We start from the raw sequence: 13,707 nt of genomic DNA on the forward strand, positions 1-13,707 counted from the left end.
TGGTGAAATGTTATCCAGCCTTAAAAAGCAGGGATGCTGGCACCTGCTTCCACATGGATTCAACCCAAAAACATGGAAAACATTATGCCAAGTCACAAAAAGGCAAACGCTGCAGGATTTCAGGTCTGCGAGGAATCGACAGCAGTGAAGTTTCCAGAGACGGAAGGTAAAGCGAGGGCTTCCGGGCTGCGGGGCGGCAGGGGGCGCTACCGTTTAACGGGTGCGGCGTTTCCGGGGGAGAAGGTGGAACGTTCTGAAGATGGAAGAGGTGTCCGCGGCACCACAGCGTGAATGTGCTTATTGTCACTGAACAGTGCACTTCAGAATTGTTAAAATGGGCGATGTGTGTATTTTACACGACTGTGTGTATAAAAATACAGCATGGAATCTGCGGATGGTAAAGGAATGCTCAGGGCTGACAGGAAGGAGGAACATGAAGACGCCTCCGAACAGACACTGCCACTCATGTGGGATGACACAGCAGCAGGCCCAGCGCCGTCTGGAAGAAAGACCGAGCCAGGAAGGGAGGAAAGAGGGATTTCCGTCCAGAGTCGCGACACACAGCCCCGTATCTCTCCAGCGGGGCTCGGCCACGGGCTGCGCCAGGCCAGAGCTGCTGTCTCCGTTCCAGGCTTTGCTCAGGGGACATGGCCCCGTCTGGTACTGTGGGTTCCCTGCACCGTCTCCCCTCAAACCCCCGCCCGAGGCTCATCACCTCGACTTGGCTTTCGGCACTGTGCTAGGCGCTGCTTGTGCTAAGAAAACCCCGTTCTGGGATCTGAAACTGTGGTGGTTCCCACCCGTGATTTGCAGTTAGCAGACGCTGACTGGCCTCTCCCCATCACCCAGGAGGAGGCTTGGAGATTCCTGCCTGGTCCGGGAGCCAGGAGCAGCTCCCAGGCAGGACTCGGAGCTCAGTCCAGGCTTTTCCTTCATGGACTCGATTGCATGTGAGACGCGTGTGTGCACCCACTCGGGGCTCACAGTGTGCACCCACCCACTCAGGGTCATACAGGCTCTGCGTAGGGGATCCAGACGAGGAAGATCTTCCCCGGAGGACTCTCATTGTTCCTACAAGATAACAGAAGCCCATAAGCTGCAAAAATGAGATTCAAAGCCAGGTCAGAATGAGTTTAACTGATGTCCTTTCCACCACTAGTTTTCAAGAACTGAGCATTCAGTGATCCATGAATGAACAGCTTGTAATACAGGCACGTAAATATTTGGGCCTGTTGAAGGGATGCACACCTTAAGCATATGTATCTATGCATACACATATCTTTAACTTGATGATTAATGCTCTAGTTATCTGGCATGAAATAGCCTTAGATTTTATGTTTTCATCAGCATTTTAGAAACTTTGTGTTGTATTTATCATTAGAAATCATGATGCCAAACTATCCTTATGAAATGAACATTGTAACTACTATTTGTCAAATTGCTTCAGCAGCACTGAAGATGTAATTATTGGAATCACATATTGGAAAAAAATATGTGATTGCAAAGAGACAGGACAAAGGGAGGTAGCTGAAGGCAGAAAGGTCACTGCGGTTTTCTCAAGTCTTGCCGATAGACTGAAAATGGAGGAAAAGAGTACATTTCATTCTGGCTAGTATCAGCCGACATCCTGATGTCAGGAGAAACACGCTTTTAAGTCTGATGCTATTTAGCTTTTCAGCAGGCAGACTCCTTCAAAAGCATTAGAAGGTTCAGCACACATATTGAATTTTAGATACCTCTCAAAACTGTCTGAAAAATAAATCTGTTTTTCTATGATAAGATTCAGCTGGTGATTTGTTAAACAATGTTTCAGGGGCTGAATTCCTGCCACATTAAACATGATGTTTCCCTTGTTATCTAGAATGTCTTTAAGAAATTCCACTATCAGTTTATAAATTTCTCAGCAAGCCCATTGAAAGAGCCAGAGAAATTAAATGATCCTTCACTCTGTCGAGAAAAGAAAACCTATGGGTACGATTAAGTTCAGAAAGTACCTATCTCCTCAAATTTTCTTCTAAATGTTTTGAAAAAGTAAAAATGTAGTAGCATGAAAGAGCTAATGTAAAAATAATGATAAATAAAATGTAAGAAAATTTATATTTTCTGCCTGGAAAAATAACTGATTTTAATTGTTGACAGTGATGATGGAAGAACAAGACGAAAATTATCCTGGTAGTGAATTAGAAATCAGTAGATAGGAGCTGTACATTCTAGAACACGGCCGAGTGATCAGGAGACCAGAGCTGGACAGGAGGCTTCCACAGCAATGGGAGTGACTTTCAGGGGTGCATTTCGGCGAGGCAGAGCAAGCAGAAGTCACCACAGTGACCCCAGGAGAAGGAGGGGAGATTACATCCATGGGATGAAGCCTGCAGAGCCCAACTTTCTGAACAAGGGGAAATACATTCTGCCATTGTCATGATGGGAAAAATCAATTAACTCATGATTTATTATCTACTTATTTATTTAGTTATTCAGCAACTCTGCTGAATGCCTGCTACATCCCAGGGATACAATATTGGCCAAGTCAGAATAAGTCCAACAATAACAGTACTTACAGTCCAGTAAAGACAGAATTAAACAAAAAAACAAATGAACAAGTTATAAATACAGTAACTGCATGCTGTGAAGTGCTAAGGTTTGCACAGTGTGGTGGACAGTGGCCTTGGCATTGAGAGGGGCTCACGGAGACTGACCCAAGTCTGTGGGTTGAGGGTGGGGACCAAGAGCTGAGTGGCTGTGAGACCACCAGGTGCATACGCCACCTCTGGGCTGCACAGCAGAGGTCTGATTGAAGATACAAATCTGTGCACCAAGGTGGTAACTGAAGAAAAGGGCCTGGATGAGGTCACCAGAGACGAAAGTCCCAGGAGGAAAAAGGTACTAGAGGGAGTGCTGAGAAGTTCCAGTTCTGACCAAGTAAGCCCTGTGTGCTGGGTAAGCAAACAGAGGGCCTGGAAGGTGGGAGAAGGCCTGGGAAGTAAATACCACAAAACCAGGAGTAGGGAAGGAGGAGGCTTCATCAGAAAGCTGAGTGCCCCTGCATGGTGGAGTCAGGTGAGTGTCGTAACTGCATGATGACCGTGGAGGTCTCAAGACCTTAGAGAAGATTTGGGAGTGAAGTGATAAAGGCAGAAGCAAGGAAGCCAGGAAATTGCCCAAACAGATTTACATTTCACTGCTCACCTCCTCCCATTGTCACCCGCAGATCTTCAGACAGGCCTCCTACATGCTCTCTGTGGTCACTGCACTCTCTTGGGTTGGTTCTCACTCTATATCAAGTCAGGTGGAATCCTTGCTTGGTTTCAGGGAAATACAGCTCTTTTCTGTAAGTGTTTATTCTCTCAACCTCAAACCACAGGGAATAATTACTGCAATTTCACTTTAATGCCACCTCATACCAAAAGCTTTCTCTGTGTGTATGACTATTGGTTGGGTATCCACCTAGTAGTAGAAACTCTAGGTGATACGTGTATGTTGGGATTCAAGAGAGAATGGCAGAGTTTCACAGAGAAGTGACCCAACTGACGCTCTCAGCAGCAGGCTTTGATAGTGCAAGCTGCTCACACCCTCACCTACACTTCATGTGGTCAACAATATTAATAGAGCATTTCTGGTGGAATGTAATTTTGTTTTATATTGTTTCAATTGTCATTCTCCTAACGGTCAATGGGATTGAACAACTTTTCATTTATTCATTGGTTATTTGGAGACATCCTTTGGTGAGTTGCCTGTTCATGATTTTTGCCCTTTTATTGACACTTTTCTTTATTAATTTATAAATATTATTATTACTATAATGATTCCCTTGATAGTCATGGGTATTGCAAATGTTTTCTTATCATCGGTGACTTTTTAAACAACCAAACTTAGCGAGGTCTTTGATCAATACAAGTTCCTTTTTCTTTATAGCCAAAGCCTTTTAATCCATTTAAGATTTTTCCCTCCTACTCTAATAACATAGGAGAGTATATTTCATTATCTTCTGGTAGTGCGATAGTTTTACATCTCACATTTAGATCTACAATCCATCTATATTTTATTTATTTCACTGTGTACTTCCATTTGATCCAGCACCACTCACCCAAAAGCCTTTCCTTTTTCGTTGCACAGTGCCAGCTTTATTTACTTAATTTATTTAATTTTATTTTTCCATAGATTCTTGGGGTACAGGTGGTATTTGGTTATGTAAGTAAGTTTTTTAGTGGTGGTTTGTGAGATTTTGGTGCACCCATAACCTGAGCAGTATGCACTGCACTCTATTTGTAGTCTTTTATCCCTCATCCCCTTCCCATTCTTTCCCCCCAGGTCTCCAAAGTTCACTGTATCATTCTTATGCCTTTGAGACCTCATAGCTCAGTTCCCAAATATCAATGAGAACATATGATGTTTAGTTTTCCATTCCTGTGTCACTTCACTTACAATAATAGTCTTTGATCTCATCCAGGTTGCTGCAGATCCCATTAAGTCTTTCCTTTTTATCGCTGAATAGTATTCCATCATATATATATATACACACACACACATATATATATATATACACACACACACATATATATACACACACACACACACACGCACACACACACACACACACACATATATATATATACTGCAGTTTCTTTATTCATGCATTGATTGATGGCCATTTGGGTTGGTTCCCAGATTTTCCAATTGCAAATTGTGCTGCTATAAAATGTGTATGCAAGTATATTTTTGATATAATGACTTCTTTTCGTCTGGGTAGATACCTAGTAATGGGATGCTGGATCAAATGGTAGTTCTACTTTTAGTTATTTAAGGAATCTCCACACTGTGTACCACAGTGGCTGTACTAGTTGACATTCCCACCAGCAGTGTAGAGGTGTTTCCTGATCACCACATCCATGCCAACGTCTACTGTGTTTTAATTTTTTGATTATGGCCGTTCTTGCAGGAGTGAGGTGGAATCGCATTGCGTTTTGACTTGCATTTCCTGATCATGAGTGATGCGGAGCATTTTTTCACATGTTTGTTGGCCACTTGTACATCTTCCTTTGAGAATTGTCTATTCATGTCCTGAGCCCACTTTTGTATTTTTCAGAATTTCAGAACTGACTCATTTATGTATTTATTTTTTATTTTACTTTAAGTTCTGGGATACATGTGCAGAATGTGCACATTTGTTAGATAGGTATACATGTGCCATGGTGGTTTGTTGCACCTATCAACCTGTCATCTAGGTTTTAAGCCCTGCATGCATTAGATATTTGTCCTAATGCTCTCCCTCCCCTTGCCTCCCACCTGCCGACAGACCCTGGTGTGTGATGTTCCTTCCCTGTGTCCATGTGTTCTCACTGTTCAACTCACACTTATGAGTGAGAACATGCAGTGTTTGATTTTCTGTTCCTGTGTTAGTTTGCTGATGATAATGGCTTCCAGATTTGTCTATGTCCCTGCAAAAGACATGAACTCATCCTTTTTTATGGCTGCATAGTATTCCATGGTGTATATGTATCACATTTTCTTTATCCAGTCTATCATTGATGGACATTTGGGTTGGTTCCAAGTCTTTGCTATTGTGGATAGTGCTGCGGTAAACATATGTGTGCATGTGTCTTTATATTAGAATGATTTATAATCCTTTGGGTATATACTCAGTAATGAGATTGCTGGGTCAAGTAGTATTTCTGGTTCTAGATCCTTGAGGAATCGCCACACTGTCTTTCACAATGGTTGAACTAATTTACACTCCCACCAACAGTGTAAAAGCATTTCTATTTCTCCACATTCTTGCCAGCATCTGTTGATTCCTATCTTTTTAATGATCGTAATGATCACCATTCTACCTGATGTGAGGTGGTATCTCATTGTGGTTTTGATTTGGATTTCTCTAATAGCCCACTTTTTTTTTTTTTTTTGAGACGGAATCTTGCTCTGTCGCCCAAGCTGCTGGAGTGCAGTGGTGCGATCTCAGCTCACTGCAACTTCCACCTCCTGGGTTCAAGTGATTCTCCTGTCTCAGCCTCCTGAGTACCTGGGGCTACAGGCACACACCACTGCACCTGGCTAATTTTTTTGTATTTTTAGTAGAGACGGGGTTTCACTATGTTGGCCAGGCTGGTCTCAAACTCCTGAACTCAAATGATCCACCTGCCTTGGCCTCCCAAAGTGCTAGGATTACAGGCATGAGCTACTGCGCCCAGCCAATAGCCCACTTTTTGATGGAATTGTTTGTTTTTTTTCTTACTGATTTCTTTGAGTTCGTTGTAGATTCTGGATATTAGTCCTTTGTCAGATGTACAGATTGTGAAGATTCCACTCTGTGGGCTGTCTGTTGACTCTGCTGACTGTTCCTTTTGCTGTGCAAGAGTTCTTTAGTTAAATCCCAACTATTTATCTTTGTTTTTATTGCATTTACTTTTGGGTTCTTGGTCATTAAATCCTTGCCTAAGCCAATGTCTAGAAGGGGTTTTCCAATGTTATCTTCTAGAATTTTTATAGTTTCAGGTCTTGTATTTAGTTTCAGGTCATTATATTTCCCCACTTTATGTTTTTGTTTTCTTTGTCAAAGATCAGTTGGCTGTAAGTATGTGGGTTTATTTCTGGGTTCTTTATTCTGTTCGATTGGTCTGTGTGCCTATTTTTATACCAGTACCATGTTGTTTTGGTGACTATGGCCTTATAGTATAGTTTGAAATCAGGTAGTGTGATGCCTCCAGATTTGTTCTTTTTGCTTAGTCTTGCTTTGGCTTTGTGGGCTCTTTTTCGTACCAAATGAATTTTAAAATTGTTTTTTCTAATTCTGTGAAGAATGATGTTGGTATTTTGATGGGGATTGCATTGAATCTGTAGATTGCTTTTGGCAGTATGGTCAAAGACCTCTACAAGGAAAACTACAAAACACTGCTGAAAGAAATCATAAATGACACAAATTGAAATACATCCCATTCTCATGGATGGAAAGAATAAATATTGTGAAATGGCCAGCTTTGTTTTAGATGAAGTTTCCCCGTGTGCTTTCTTTTCTCCTGACTCTTTATCAATCTGTTTTTAATCCCTTTCACTAGTGCCACACTGTCATATGAACTTACTTTTCCAATAAATCTTGATATTGGGCAATGTACGTTCTTATCTTTGCTCTTCCTCAAAATTTTTTGCTATTCTTGTTTCTTTCTGTTTCTACATAATCTTATATTAGCATGTCTGTCATCAACACACAAATAAAAATAGCCAACTGGAATATAAGGAGAATTTTTACTCTCACAATACTGCTTCCTCCAATTTGAGAAAATGGTATGTTCTTTCATTTGTTTAGGTCGTCACCCACTTCTCTCAATAATCTTTTTATAATTTTGGTATAGAGGTGCTACACATATTTAGACAGATTGTTTTCTAGATATTTGATAACTTTTGATACTATGGTAAATAGCATGATTAAAAATTTTTTATATTAAATGCTAGAAAATAAAATAATTTTTGTATAGTGACATTGTATTCAGCAAGCCTAACTCACCTAAATTATTAAATTTGATAATTTATAGAAAATTACTTTTATAACCATATGTTATCTGTAAATGAAGATACATGTATTTCTTTACTTAAAACATTTTACCATGTATTTACATGCCTTATTTCACTGACAAAAAACTCCTATAAAATGTTGACTAAAATTGTTAATAATAAATATCTTTTTATTATTCATGATCTGAAGATAGAAGTTTTTAATATATTAATATTGGATCTAAGATTTGTTTTGGGCTCCAGTGATACCATTTTTCAGAAAAAGAAGGTAATTTTTATAGCAAATTTTTATAAGGTATTTAAAAATAATTAATAAATATTGAATTTTATCAAAAATGTTTTTGTCATTTACCTAGATAATTTTTATTTTATTTTCTTAATATATAAAAATACATTAATATAAACTCAGTTTTTATATTTATCTATTTTATATATCAAGGAACCCATTTTACTTATATTTGTTTGTCATATTTGAATCCACATTTAAGACATAAATTGTCCAGTAATCCACATTGTCAGATTTGTGAATCAAGGTAATACTGGTATCATAAAACCCATTACAATGAATTCTATATTTTTCATTTTACCATGAAGAATTGATATAGTCTTTGTTTTGCTGAGAATTCTCAGTTTGCTGAGAATGATGGTTTCCAGCTTCATCCATGTCTCTGCAAAGGACATGAACTCATCCTTTTTTATGGTTGCATCGTATTCCATGGTCTATATGTGCCACTTTTTCTTTATCCAGAAATACCATTTGAGCCAGCAATCCCATTAATGAGTATATACTCAAAGGTTTATAAGTCATTCTACTATAAAGACACATGTAAAACACACCTAAAAATGTCAGAGAATACACAGCATATAAAGTATGTTCCCAGATCACACTGTTAATTGACTGCAAATCGGTAGCAGAACAATAGATGGAAAGAAAAAACCCAAATATTTAGAGATTAAACAGTACACACTTAAATACACATGAGTCAAAGAACTTTCAAGAGAAATTTTAAAATATTTTGAACTAGATAACATTGAAAATACAACTTACCAAATTTGAGGGATGTAGTGAAAGCAGTACTTAACAGGGAAATTTATGGCATTAAGTGCACATCATAAAAAAGGAAAGATATAAAATTAATAATCTAAGCTTCCACCTTAGGAAGAAGAAAAGAAGAAAGGCCAGAATGATCATCTGGACACGGATTAGGCGTGGAGAAACCAGTGTACACCCATGTGGACCTCAACATAGATTCCATAAAGAAATATTTATAGAAATACGTATGTACATGTGTAGATTCCTGCTCTGTCACTCACTAGAGCAATGACATCCCAATTTCAAAGATATTATGAAATACCCAGATCTTTGCTTCAATTGCTGATCTCCAGTAAAAGGAACCAGGGCTCACCAGAGAAATTGTGGATTCTAGGAGTAGAACAGGAAACAGACAAGGTAAGCTGGGGGCACTTTGTAGTGCTAGAAAATTAGTAACTGCTGAAAAAATAAAAATGAACAGCCACATTGCCGGGGCATGTCAGGGCCACAGGAGCCAAATGAAAGATCTGGCCTGCAACTGAAACTGGAATAATTAAACAATAATGACAACAAAAAGCAGCATTGGTTCATAATCCAATTTATAAAATAAATATCTATGAGTTTATAGTGATATGAACGAATGGGTAAATATGTAAATATTTAATAGACAAACCTCCCTTGCAGAGGAATTCCAAATAAGGTGGCAGGCTCCATGCTCTTAAAGGAGGAGAGCCTAACTCCTGCTGCATAAGTGAAGGCCATGCATAGTGAATTTGCTCCAGTGAGTCTGGAAAGTGGGACAAGGGAGTAACTTTCCTGTGGAGAAACCTGGCAGAGGCCACAACCGCCAGGTGAGGCGGGTGCTACAGTGATGAGTCATTGACTAAAGGTGCCTTGACAGAGTGTAATAAAAATAGCACTTTACTTCTATGGTCTTCTTCCCCAAATTCCATAATCCCAATCGGATCATCAGAAAAACCCCAACTGAGAGAAATTCTACGGCATACCTGACCATTACTCTTCAAAACTATCCCAATCATTGAAAACAAGGAAAATCTGAGAAACTGCCAGCAGATAGGGGTCTAGGGAGATGTGACAACTGCATACACAGTGGCATCCCGGATGGGGTCCTGGAACAGAAAAATAACATCAGGTTAGCAACTAAGGAATCCCAAATAGGCTATGGACATTATTAGTCAATGATTATTATGATGCAAACATATGATCATTATGTCAAGATAGGGGACACATCTCCCATCTTGTCAAATAATTTATTGAGCATATTTATCAACTGTTGTTAAGTCAAGTCTGTCTGATAGCCTTGTTTGATTTCTGATCTCCTGATGTTTGATTTTTATTGAAATTACATGTCCTGATTGTGCAGAGTCAGTGCAGTCTCTGTGTGTGCTTGGTGACATCTGAGTGAATGTCACATGCTTGTGTAAGTGATAGCAGAGATAATGGGGGCTCCAGATGATACCATCTTTCCCCAAAGTGGAGCCATTTGACACTGGCTGGTGGCCCAGCTAGAGGCAGATGACGCCTGCTCACCAAGGACCGAGGTCACCCAGCTGTGTCTCAGCCTCTCTTTGAGGGAACCCTTCTTCTCACTCACCCATGCTTCTAGGGGTCACATTTGGAGCTCCAGCTTCAGCCCCTTGAGATTTAAAATCAGTTTCTGTTCCTTAGACTCGTCCCCTCTTCCCTCCAGGGCCAGCCTTCACTACATCCCTGGCCACATCAGCCCTCAGGGATTTGGTCTTTATGGGGAAAGATAGGAAGAGTATTTTAAGACATTTAAAGTAGAAAATATTTTTGGCCTTGGGGGAAAAATGTTAAGGCTCTGAGAAAGAAAAATAGCCTTAGATTCCTGACGACACTGACTTCCCCAAAATGGCAAATGTTGCATGGAGAAGAAGAGAGATCTTCCCCATGAGCCGGCAGGACAGTCACGAGGGCAATGCCTTGGAGGCATGTGAGAATTGGGTAAATTCGGTGGCACACACTAGTGATTTGAACAACAGTTTATGGCTCTCTCCCCTCTCTCTTTATTTTTTCTTTACAGTTTTATTCCCTCTGGTTCATATTACCCTTTTTTCTAAAACTAATGTGATTTTTGAAACAACAGATGTGATAAACCAACATTAAATTACGTTCCCAAATTTAAAAAAAGGTTTAGGAGAAAGTAGTTTCATAATCAATGGTTGATAAGCACAATTATTTTTTAACATGTACGACTTTACCAACTTAAATCTAGACAGTACATTAAAGTTTAAAAGTCCAGTTTGTAGGGGTGTATCAATAGTGAAATAATTTAAAAGCTTCTTTATTTCTGGCATAATATTCTATTTCTATTTTCACTTATAAAACATACTATACGTTTGTATGCAAAATGTAAGGTGCCAATACCTTTGTTGAGTTTTGAAAATATTTATTAATTAAGGAACATCAACATATAAAATTATCTTCCAAATAAACTTTATGTTGACCAATAATTTCTGGATCAAATTAACTTTAAGCAAACAAGAGAAATATATACAGCTGTCACAGTGTAATAAAATGAAAAATGATCATTTCATCAATTTGAGTCAACTGGACATTTTCTGCATAGTTTATAATGTACAGAAGCTGGACGATGCATGTCTGATACATTTCCTAGGAATAAATGTATCATCTCTGAAACTCTTATGGCTCCAATAAGGAACTCCTCATGGTTGCTTTGGAAATTCCACTTAAGATGAAGATAGTGTTTTCTTTCCTCCAATGTGATCAGCAGGGCTGGTAATCAATATATAATTACCAGGCTTCTCATGCCTGTTTCTAACAGACTAACACTTTTCTAGGAAATGCTAAGCAACTTGAATCTCACTCCTGGAACACAAGCCCCAGCCATATGGGTAACAAACATTTATCCTGTTTATATGGGAAGTCATAGGAACACATGGTTTCCTAACCAGGACATCAAGGTCTTTGGAGGAATCTTGCAGCCTGTTCCTGGCAGCTTTCTCTCCCCTCCTTCCTAGGCCACCAGAGCTGGCATGGAGCCAGTGGGAAGGTGGCATTTCTGCTCAGCAAGCAACTAAGAGACGCCTGCCCTTGGCAACAGAAAGTTCTAACGAGGACCCAGGTTTTTAAACAGCTAGAGTCTCTGTGTTTCTTCTGATTATGGTAGAAAATAAAGCCAAAAAAAATAAGCCTTTATAAAAACAGCATGGGTGTTTTTGTGATAGATTGCTAAGGGGTAAAAAAGGCAACTACGTTAGAAATGTGAGCCTGGCAAGAGGGAAAAGCTAGCATTAAGGACCTGCCAAAATTCTAAATTCACTTTCTTTTCTATGCCAGAGTGAATTTAAAATAGATATATAAATGTCTGTTTCATTTATATTCTTTAGTGAAAGCCAAATACATAAGCAAAATAAAATTTAAAATACTACTATTGAATAAACAATCTGAATACCCCTATGAAGTAAGACATAATAGAAGCTTGGACCTTCCCTAAGTAAATGGAGGAGGCTGCAGAGAGAAGGCTGTCTCACCAAACTGCAGAAGAAAAGCATAGCCCTCCAGCAGGAAATGGAAGATGGTGATTTCAGGACATTTGTCAGCTAAAGTTTTCACAAAACAGCTTTATGTAGCCTTTTGAATAAATGCTGTGCACAGCTGTGTGGAGGAGATATTATTAGGAGGGGCTGAACTCTTAAAATGATGAAATTGAGTTTACTGTAAAGTTGTAGAGGTGAAGGAAATAAAAATAAGCTTCTGTAAGTTATATGGGAAACAGAACTTCAAAATCAAGAGAAAGAGAAGTTTTAACTTCCTTACGTCTATTTGTTTAGGCTCTCTAGTGGAGGTCGGTATTAGCACACACTACGTTAAACATCTTGCACAGAAAAAGTCAGCATATTCTCTGTCAGCCAATGGAAGAGAGTGGAGTAAACCAGTGATTACTTAACACACATGCTTTAAAACAGCAAACTATTAGACGCAATGTGGAGTATATTTATGGTCTGTTACATTTTACGAAATGGTTTTATTTGGTTTATTTTTAAAATACTTGTCATTTTAGCAATCTTCTGATAAGATGGAACATTGAAAAGCTCAGAACAAAACACATGCAATGATCAGCTTCCCTACGAGCAACGACACCCACTTTTCTGGTTTCTTTCTTTCTTTCCACTTATGAAATCATTAGAGTTTTGTTAGGTCTAATTAAAGACCAAGAAGGCATTTGGATGGAAAAAAAGTTTTGTGTATTTGTGATGTGTTTTCTACAGCCAGGACCAAGCCCTTGAAACCAAACTTCAACAAAGAAGCATAATTTCATAATGAAGAAAAGAAAGAACCCAGTAAATACCTAATTCCAGACTTTCCTTTGTCATAAAGTCAGTGATCTTCATGCACACAATTTCACATACAAATTCCTGTTTCTTATTTATAATCTCTTTCTATTTACTGAGGAGGTCATCTCTTGATGTGGTTGAAAATACGTTACTCTGTAACTATGATTTTTCTCATGATAAAAGTGAGATGCAGGACAAGTCAGCTATTATTATGGGATATATGCGGATGTGCTGGGATATATGTGGATGTGCTGGGATGGAGTCCTCCACAAAAAATCACGGGGGCAGAGCACGCTCTTAAGTCTCGGAGCTTCTTACCTGAGAATGTTGATTCTGAGTCACTCCAGTGGCTTCCAGGAGTTGCCAACTTTTAAAAACTTGTGTTCCACCATTCCAAATCTGGTCTCCTCCTTTGCTGAGAAAGATGGAAGGCAGATGGCAGGCATGACGTGGGGGCTTCTGTAGGGGCTCCTGCTGTGGGGTAATCCTTGATAAAAGAAAAACATCAGCCAAATTAAATTTAAAAGACTTTGAGCAATGAATGAATCGCGAACCAGACTGCCTTCTGAGCCAGAGTAGGTTCAGATGTTCCAGCACAACCATTCAGTGGAAGATGATTTATGGACATTGAAGGGAAAGCGACCTACAGAAAATGGAAGGGAGGGACAGAAACAGCTGGATTGGTTATAGCTCAGCATTTGCCTTACTTGCCTTATTTGAACACAGTTCGAACAGTTGACTACATTTGATTGGCCGAAACTCAGTGGCTGGCACAAGTGTAGGCTACGGTCTACGTACACCTCTCCTTGTTATGTTCATGATGTGCAGGAA

General features: G+C 39.3%; 1 long non-coding RNA gene across 7 annotated transcripts in view; it reads right to left on the reverse strand.

Annotated features, from left to right (window-relative positions):
- LOC104680240 overlaps positions 1-13,707 on the reverse strand; it is a 67,696-nt gene that overhangs the window by 40,415 nt on the left and 13,574 nt on the right. For 6 of the 7 annotated variants that reach the window (XR_004054370.1, XR_004054367.1, XR_004054368.1 and 3 more), the window contains 2 exons: positions 13,195-13,363; positions 7,943-9,666 (listed from right to left, as the gene is read on the reverse strand). This is a non-coding gene — a long non-coding RNA (uncharacterized LOC104680240). Of the gene's footprint in view, positions 1-7,942; positions 9,667-13,194; positions 13,364-13,707 lie in introns of those variants that run through there. The other variant, XR_004054369.1, reaches the window with a different exon arrangement.

The sequence above is a fragment of the Rhinopithecus roxellana genome, chromosome 17 (genome assembly GCF_007565055.1).
Source record: "Rhinopithecus roxellana isolate Shanxi Qingling chromosome 17, ASM756505v1, whole genome shotgun sequence".
Taxonomy (NCBI): domain Eukaryota; kingdom Metazoa; phylum Chordata; class Mammalia; order Primates; family Cercopithecidae; genus Rhinopithecus; species Rhinopithecus roxellana.